The sequence below is a fragment of the Sorex fumeus genome, unplaced genomic scaffold, assembly GCF_029834395.1.
Source record: "Sorex fumeus unplaced genomic scaffold, SorFum_2.1 ptg000054l, whole genome shotgun sequence".
NCBI classification, from domain to species: domain Eukaryota; kingdom Metazoa; phylum Chordata; class Mammalia; order Eulipotyphla; family Soricidae; genus Sorex; species Sorex fumeus.
Window position 1 is genome coordinate 47,522,177 of NW_026606111.1, and position 10,334 is coordinate 47,532,510.

Consider the following 10,334-nt stretch of genomic DNA (forward strand, 5'->3'; position numbering starts at 1 on the left):
TGTGTTCTCTGTAGGAAAAAAATGTTACTCACCTGTGTGCCAATAGCTTGTAGAAAGCTAAACCCAAAGATATATCAATGACTGTCTTTGGCATGAATACTGTAATTGCAGCTATGTTATGTTTTAGAATCAGTTCGTGGACAAGACGCCAAGAGGAGCAGTGGCAAAGTGCATCAATGTTGAATGGATAATGTTTCAGGAGCTTGCAAGGGAGATGGGAAGATTTGGCATGAGAAAAGGGAAGAAACAGAAGAGTGAAGTACTAAAAGTATCATGAGAAAAATGCAAGGGAGGACATTTCCTGGCAAGTGTCACACTCTGTTGAGCTTTTGGTGAGGGTAAGTATTAGAAAGTATCTTTCCCATTTAGTGGTAAAAAGGTTACTTTGATGGGTATATTTAAAATTTACTTTAACGATTAGAATCACTAAGAGATACACAGTTACAAAGTTGCTCATAATTGAGTTTCAGTCATTCTAGAACCTTTCCAGTATATTGGGGCATTTTTGAAGGAATATCCCTGGTGCGAAGACTAGGGTATCTGAATCTTAGCACATTTCACCAAATATATGATCTGTACTCACATGATTTACACTGTCTCCCCTGCTCTTTGATTTATGTTTTCATGCAATATTTCCTTGTGAACCTCACCTCAACTGAGGCTCCCTTTTTAAGACAAGTACATGTTTCTAGGGCATTACATATTTTTTGGTCTCTGGGAGAGTCTGTAAAGCAATGCTCAGGAGGTGTGGGGGCACTACAGACAATTTTCAGAAAACGTGGCCATGGTGCTTGGGGTCCTCTGAGTCTATGCAGCCTTTGATACTCTGGCAATCATGTGGCGCTGGGAGTCAAATTGAGTGTATGTGAGACAAGTTTCATAAGCACTACACTATCTCTTGCGGCCCTGGGTATTAGATTTATGTCAGCATTCTGAGGTCCTCCCTTTTGTCAGAAAGCAGAGACTCGTGCAGGAGAAAGTGATAGAGACTTTAGGGTTTAGCTAGGTTGACTGAGTGGCTGGTGATACCATTAAGATTGGAATATAAAGTATAAATAAAACAAGAGCCCCGTGCTTTTTCCCGCTGAACTCGACACCCTCCACAGGGGGACACCAGCGAGGAACACCTGCAGCAGCTCCTTGGGACTGTCCATCACCTAATCAGCGCCTCCCCTCCAGCTGGGTAGGGGAAGCACAAGCCAGGTTCACCACTCCTCACCCGCAGCTCCCCGGGTTTTCCTGCAGAACTGGACACCCTCCAGAATGGGACACCTGAGGCAGCTCAGGGGAAGTTATAGAGTTATGGAGAGGACAAAGGGGAAATACACAAGACTCTAAGAAAGATAAACTTGGTACAGGGTTATAAACCCATAAGAGGAGAAATTGCATGGGCCTGATGAATAGTGGGGTAGAGTCAGAGGAACAGTATTGCTGACAGGGCATTTTCTCTGCACGCAAGAAGGACCCAGTTCAATTCTTGCAATCCTTTATGGTCCTCAGAGAACCACCAGATGTGAAACTTGAGCGCAGAGCCAGGAGTAAGACCAGAATACAGTCAAGTATGTCCCATCCCTGGTGTACTCCAAAAAAAAAATGGGAGAAATGGCACAGTCTGGGGATTAGGATTGAAAGAAAAAATTCGGAATAGGCTAAAGAAGAAAGATGAGTCAAAGGTGACCGGAAATAAAGTTAAAATTCTTTCATGGAGTCTGTGTTTATGCCTCATGGCCACTTTTGGAAAATAACGAAATTTGAGACACATCTCTAAAAGTTTCGGGTGGTCTAATCATAAATGATGGCTGGGGGTTGTGAACACATAGACTGGGGAATGAACCTTCCAGATGAGTGGTCAACGGCCTCAGAATCATTCAAGGATGACTCTTAACAGGGACCAAGCCAAGAGAACTGTTGCAGCATGAAGCCTGAAGATGAGCTCCTGGGAGATGCAAAGATAAGTCACCATGTCCTCTGGCCCTCTGTTCAGCACCCCTAGCTGCACCATTTCCCTTATTCCTAACAATATTCAGAGTCGCTATCACGGTGACACTTTGCTAGCTAGTATCAACAATGAGGTCCATTGCCTCTGTAAGTCTTTACATTTGTAAACTCCCCGCTGTGGGAAAGCCTGCTTTCAGGCAATGGCATCTGGACATTTCTGGCAGGGGGAGCTCAAATTATATTACCTTGAGGGGCTGCTCTGTGGTCTTCCATGGTTCCTGGTGCCTGTAGCCTTCTCTAAACATCGCTGTTAACTGCAGCTCACACAAGAACCAACGTTATCAGTGTCATTGGGGCTGCCTTGGGGGATGTACTGGACTAAGACATGCGCACTAGGTCACCACGACCAAAGCGGTTGGTACCGCTTAACCTTGAGCCTGGAAGGTGGTGGTGGAAAGTGATGGTCCTGGGAGAGTTAATGGGGTGATGGATGGATGGCAAGGAAACCGGGAAAGGTAGGGAACTGGACAGCTGGTGATCATCATAGGAGAGTTGGTAGATGTGTTTTAATCACATTAATATGTTTTTCAGAAATGTTAAGCAAAACAAAAATATGAAAACAAGATAGGTTCCAAAGAACAGGTTACATATAAGACCGAGATAGCTGAAAGGGCTGGCATTCCTTCTGGAGCTTTCAATCATACCATTTACTAAGGTTGGTATTTTCACGTTACTTAGCTGTGGAGAGGAATAATGAGAAACAGAATGCCACCAGAAAAGCAAACTGGATGACCACCTTTCATAAAAGCCATGTGAAAGGTGTTCACATGGATCCCAAATGCAAGTGGGTTAACAGGAACATATATTTAATTAAGTCTGCTTGGTACCAGTAACTACTTTTTTGGAAATGGAGGAAAACGAATACAGTTTCTGACACACTTGAGAATAAACTGCTAACAAATTTTCCCAGGAAAGGGTAGTTGACTGGCTGGGAACAGAAAAATTTGAAAAGTGTTTTGCTACCTTTCATGTATGGCTAAAGGAAAATGATCCCAGTAAACTCTCAAAATTAACAAGCTTCAACTCCCTTGAAGGAAAGTTGTATACAATGTGGAAAAAATGCTGGGAGAAAAGTCTGAAATGATGGGAAAAGAGACAATAAGGGCAGATGGAAGGACTTGACATTTGGGTTCCTCTGAAAAAAAAGCTTGAAACAACAAGATCTGGTGAGCACATGATTTACTGGGAATGGGATCTGAGAGGAAAATAGTGATATCAGGGATGTGAAAAAGGAACATCCAAATTAAGGAAGACTTAATTAGCTGATTACCACATGGGCAACATGGTTGCAAGACTACCAGAACTTACCAAGGAATTTACTTTAATTTTCTTTCTTTTATATGGTCAATTACAACATGTATTCTTTGCATAATTCAATGACAATTTGGAGTGTTCATTTCTTTCTCAATATTCTTGTCACTTGTGTAAGCATCTTAAACACCTGCTGTATAACAGAATTATTTGATCAGACTTACTATTTACTATAATATTTAGTTGAGATTACTGAAAACTAGGTCTAAAATGAAGTTTGTTTTGATTAGTAGAAGTAGAATAGCGAGCACTAGGGATGGAATTAGTGATTATAGGGTACCACATTTAGTTCTTAATAAAACAAGTAAAAGAAAGTATCCAAAAGAGACTATTGAAAAAGACATCCATCTCTGTTTAACATGTAAATTCAGCATATTTTATATTAAATTAAAAATTAATTAATATTCCTGTATTTGGTCTTTTAAAGACATTCAAGTTTGGTTAAGGAATCAAACACTGCCAATGAAATCATAAAAACTTAATCATAAAATCGTGATTACTACTTAAGTGTCCAAGGATGTCAGTGCTAAGAATTATTTCCGTTGATCTCACTTGTGCATATGATAGGCATATGAATACATCTGTGTGAATAAATAATTGATATCTAATTTAGAGTCTCACCATACATGGTTGTGGGTATTGTGAAATAGTTATATATATTTTCATAATTTTGCAATAACATCTCTGGGTGTGAATCCTTGAATCATAAATACCTTTTCGTATGTTCCAGCACTAGCTCCTCCCATATTAATTACTATATATATGACCTCCTAAGGAGTCATTTGCTTTTTTCACTTTGTTTTAGTCCTTCTCTCTCTATTTTCAAATGTGAGTTATCTGTATCAAATCAAGGTGCATGTATTTGGTGTGGCAATTTTAATCTTTATGAGTAATTTATATTTTATTCATTTATTTTTTAATTGAATCAACATAAGATGGGCTATTACAAAGCTATTTTATGCAGTTTACTTTTTAATCCTCTCAGTTAAGCCAGGGAAAATCTCTTACTCGGGAAATTCAGAATTTCCATATTTCAAGTGAATCAAAACGGATTGTTCTTGTATTTTTTTATTTTTTATTATTTTTTTGATAGAAACGGGACCACCAAATAATGGGTGTTGGGAGGATCCTCCCAGGATGCATGCTGTTCTTTCAAGAAGCCAGAGAGACGTCTTCAGGCAGGAAGAGCAGCTCAGCAGCAGGGTCTCTTGGATGGGTTTGGTGCATTTTTATTTCAGAAATTGATTTAGGGTTTCTAACCAATCTGAAAATGGCTTGGGATTTAAAATGAAGGTCACATAAAGAACTGAGTGCTGAAAGGAGGAAAAGGATAAGCATGATAATCTTTCAGTACCTGTATTGCAAACCATAATGTGCAAAAGGAAAGAATGGGGGGAACAGGAGAAAGAGACAGACAGCGAGACATACAGACACAGAGACAGACAGAGAGAGAGAGAGATAGACAGAGTCAGAGAGAGAAGAAAAGAGTCTGCCATCGATCACAGAGGCTGGCTGGGGGTGGGTGGCAGGAGGGAAAATGGGGACATTAGTGGTTGGAAATGTACACTGTCATGAAGGAATGGGTGTTGGAACACTATGATGGAAACTCAATCACAACTTTGTAGCTGTGTATCTGTGTAATTGTGCATTTAATTTAAAAATTTTAAGGAAAAAATAAGATTTCAAATGAAAAATTATAGAGATTTCTGACGAAACAGGCATTCTGACAGAAACCTCACTGCTTGAGCAACAAAACTTTCAGAGAGGGCAATTTCAAAATTTCAAAAATTCCCATATTAAAGCAGTCAGAAGCAAAACCCCTGTTGTGTCCCCAGCCATAAGAGTGAGCTGCACACACTCTTTACGATAGCCAGAATCTGGGAAAAACCTGAGTGCCCCATAAATGAAGACTGGTTAAAGAAACATTGGTACATTGCCACAATGGAGTACTATGTAGGGGTTAGAAAAGATGAAGTCATGAAATTTACATACAAGTGGTACTACATAGAGAGTATCATGTTAAGCGAAACGAGTCAGAAAGAGAGGAACAGACAGGGCAAGATTGCATTCACCAGGAGAACATAAAATAACAAAATAGGAGACCAACTCCAAGAGTGGCCGAGGTTAGTGTCAGGAATTTTTCTTCATAGCTTGGAGACCAACCACACTCGCTAGCAGAAAAGGCAGCTCAGATAGAGAACGGAGCACCAAATAAAGGGTGTTGGGAGGATCCTCCCAGGATGGGAGAGCATGCTGAACATAGACTATTAGAACAAACATGATTGTCACTCAATGCCTCTTTTGCAAACCACAATGCCTAAAAAGGAGAGAGAGAACCAAGGGGAATGCCCTGCCACAGGGTCAGGGTGGGAGGAGGGGATGGGGGATTGGAGCGATACTGGGACCCATTGGTGTTGGGAAATGGGCACTGGGGGAGGGATGGGTATTTTATCATTGTATAATTGAAACCCATGCACAAAAATTTGTAAGTCTACAACTGTACCTCATGGTGTCTCAGTAATAAAAATTTAGAAATTAAAAATAAAAAAAATTGGAACATAAAGTAAAAATAAAACAAGAGAAAGATCTAACAATAGCAAAGAGGACTATAGTACTCAAAACGTTGACAAACAGGCACATTGGCAAGTATTTTTAAATACGCATCCAGGAGAGAATATAGCATTGTTCATGAACAAATCTACTATATGGATTCCTCTCATCCTTGAAATGGAAAAGGACAATATGTTACAGTTACCAATTTGTAAATAAGATATATACCACCTATTGCTTGCTAGGTTTCTATGCTTTACCAAGTATTATTCTAATTTTTAAATTTACTTTAATGATTAAAACAGTGTTTGCCTGCATTAAACTTTTTAATTAAACGTTTTATTAGAAATGATTTTTCATTATTAAAAATGTTTTATTCACATTTCATTTTCTAAAAGAAACATATAGGCCAAAGAGCTAGTGCAGCATGTAGAGGGTGTTTACCTTGTATGCAGCTAACCTGAGTTCAATTCCCAGAACCCTGAGCCCACCAGGGGTGATCTCTGGATACAGAGTCAGAAGTGAGCCCAGAGCTCATCTGGGTGCGGTCCCCTCCCCACATAAAAAGAAGAATAGAAAAGAAAAACATATAACTGATTCTTGAGTAACATAGAGCTTAAGGGTGCTAACTCCTCTATAACGTTTGAAAACCCCCAAATTTAATAGATAGTCTGCTCTTGACCAAGAAGATGGTTTTCTAATAGTATTTAATTCCATTGTCTGCAAGTACTGATATGTGTGGCCTGTCAATCTGTGAATTTTGATACATTTAAAAACTTATAATGGATTTTATAATAGACTTTAAAATAAATTTGTATTTTATGATAGTAAGTGATAATTTATAATTCTATTTTTGTGGGGTATTTGGGCCATAGTATGTGTTGCTTGGGACTTCAGACTCTGTGCTCAAGGGTCATTCCTGGTGGTGCCAGCCATTAATTTGGGTTGACTGTGTGCATGGTAAGTGCTTTAACCCCTATACTAAGTCTGGGTTTCAATCAAATAAACTATCCGCATATATTTTATACATGCATGGCATAATTTTCCTTAGATTTTTTATATTTCTAGGATATATTGATCATCTTTAATTATTTTACATCCATACCAATATCCAAAAATTTTCAAAATATAATTATTGAAAAAATATCTCTCAGAAGTGCAAATTTGTATTGTTCATGGGATAACTATATTAAGAAGAAAATAGAACCACAATAAACATATAAGTAAAATGGAGGTACATTTTTTGGAGTCTTTCAATTATGTATTTATATTAGTCTATATATAAGTATGATTTTTAAATAATCAATTTCAGTTAGTATAAAATGTTAATTGAGCTTTTATAATTGTAATGTTTACTGAGAAGATAACATTGATGTGAACTCTATATCTATTTGTCTACTTTTGTAATTGTTTACTTAAGATCAATTATTAAAATATAACTTACTTGTGACGTGATATGTCACTCAGGACAAAAGAACTTGGCTTGCATGTATGAAACTTTGGTTCTATTCTTCGCACTATAGAAACAAAGGCAAAATCATGAACTGTGGTTGGAAATATGCCTTGGTGATAAAGTATTTGCCTCACATTTCTGAGGTTATGGGTTTGATCCCTGAATTTCCATAGACACACACAAAAGCTAACTTACAACAAAGTCTCACACTGGAGACCTGACTGGGGCCGCTCGAGAAAATCGATGAACAACGGGAGGACAGTGCCAGTGACAGTGACTTAAAGAACATTAAACTGCTTTAAAATATATATTGCCTAACTATTATACAGATTTAATGCTCAATCAAAGAGCTTGAAAAGGTCTTTTTTCTAGCACCTCTGCTAGGGAAAGATAGCACCTGATTTTTCAATATTTGTAATTTGGGGGGACATTTTAATTTCTCATTTTAATTTGTGCTCTTTGTCTACTAGTGAGCTTGAAAATTGCTCTTGTATGGTACTACATGGAAAATATTATGCTATGGGAAATGAGTCAGAAAGAGAGGGACAGACATAGAAAGATTGCATTTTTCTGGGTAACATAAAGGAACAAAATAAGAGTCTAACACCCAAGAACAGCTGTGTTAAATACCAGGTTGTTCACTCCATGGCTTAGAGGCCAGCTGCACTGTCTAGGGATAAAGGCAGCACAGATAGAGAATGGAGTACACAATAAAGGGTGCTGGGAAGATCTGCCCAGGATGGGAGATGCCTGCTGAAAGTAGTCTAAGGACCGAACAGGATTGCCACCCAATGTCTCTTCTGCAGACCACAGCACCCAAAGGGGGAGACAGAACAAAAGGGAGTGCCCTACCAAAGAGGCAGGCTGGGATGGGGGGTGGGGGGTGGGAGGGATACTGGGATTGGTGGGAATGGATATTGGGCACTGGTGGTGGGATGCGTATCGATCACTGTATAACTGAAACACAAGCGCAACAACTTGGAAGTCTATAACTGTACCTCACGGATTTTCTCTAATAAAACAAAACAAAACAAAAATTTAAAAAAAAAAAGAAAATTGCGCTTGTGTTTACTAGTCATTTACACTTCTTTCAATAGAGATTATATGATCATGGTTTATGCTTATTTTTTCGATTCAAGTTTAATAGCTAAATACTGATTTTTTTAAAGCACAAATTTATTAAAAGCATTCATACTTGGCCCATCATATATCATATTAATTGCCAGTATTTGTTGGTTTTGCTTGTTTTTTGATCACTTAATTTGGTTGTTGTCCTTTTCTTTCAGATTGTAAAATTTTGAGACAAATGAGCGTATGTTTTTCTTTATCTTCTACAGTTTTAAACTGAGAACAACTGTTTGTTTTGTACAAATAAGATACCTGTGCATTTACTATTCCTTCTCATTTTATTTACATTTTAACACATCTCGATTCATCTACAACTTATCCTAGTAAGTGTTGTCATATTGAAAGAAACCACCATTTTTTCAATCATAGCACTGTAGCCCTGTCCTCCAGCAGTTCTTCCATTTGCTGGAGCAGAACCAGTAATATCTTACAACAAATTGTGAGACTTGTTGTCACTGGCTTTGGCCTATCGAATAGGTCATGGGGAGCTTGCCAGGCTTTTGCTATGTGGACGAGATACTCTGGGTAGCTTGACCGACAGAGGAATCGGAGTCAGGGCTGGCCTCCTTCAAGGCAAATGCCCGACCCGCTGTGCTGTGATCGTTATCTAAAATATACTAGTAGTACCAAATGTTGTTTCTTTAGCAGTGCAATATAAATGATTATTTCGCAATTTTCTTGATTTGTTAATGAGATATGTAAGCTCTTGAGTATAATAGGAGTATTTTTCTAAAACAAGAGTCTGAGGAATGTGAAACTGTTATAACTGTCTTGTAGGATTCCATCTCCCTAGCATGTCATTCTCCCCCGCTTTCTATCCAATCCGGACTTCTTCTTGGAATTCTGACCTCCTGATTGGCTAGCCTCTACCTTTCACCTGCCTACTTTATGACATTATTCTCCCACCAAACCAACCACCAACTGGTAGAATCTTGGGGGTCCCATGCAGTTGTTTGTAAACAAATGTGAATCATCATGGTAAGTGACGAGTGACCAATGACCACTCACCAGTGAGCAGTCGTCTATACTGAACACTTGTGGTCTTAAGCCGCTTCAGTGCTCAGACATACCGTTTCCTCTTCTCGTCTACCTTTCATCGGTAATTCCTCTTCTCTGACCATGTCAGGTAAGGATTTATTATACCTAAACTTAGCAGTCAAGTAAAAACAGCACGGAGTAATGAAAGAAAGTATTCAAGTAGAATTTTATAAGCCTCATTTTAGCTTGACTTTGACATTTGCTGTGTGATTTTAGACATTGACTTACTTTCTCTGACATACAAAGTGTTTTTCCTCATTGATTACATTATATTTTAGACATACTTAGGAGCTCAAATACACACATTCACAAACACACACACATATATATGAGTGTTGATTCTCTGTGTTTCTTTTTACTATTAATAGTAAATTTTACATGATATCCATTGAAAACAAGTAAATCAGAGACAGTATTTTTACAGAAACAGAAAATATAGATGCTGTTGAAAACTGTCAATATACACTAGCATGAGTTCTCTGTAATGGTCTCTCCACTTGTATTTATACTTCAGTATTTTAAATATAGTGATATTACATAGTAATAATCATTGACCTTTGATTTTTCTATTTAAACCAGGTAATAAAAAATATGGGGCATTGGAAAGGTGTGGAGTGCTGAGCGGTAGGGTGGCAAGCCCTCAAAGGTAACAAAGTTTGGGATCACTTTCATCAAGAATTGACCAATAGTATCCAAGATGATATGGGGGACAATAAAATTGGAAAGAAAGAAAGAAAGAAAGAAAGAAAGAAAGAAAGAAAGAAAGAAAGAAAGTAAAGGAACGTCAAGTATAAAGGAAAGGGAAAACGTTTGGAAAGAATGTTGAAGAGAACCAAAGATTTTAAATCAAAAAAGA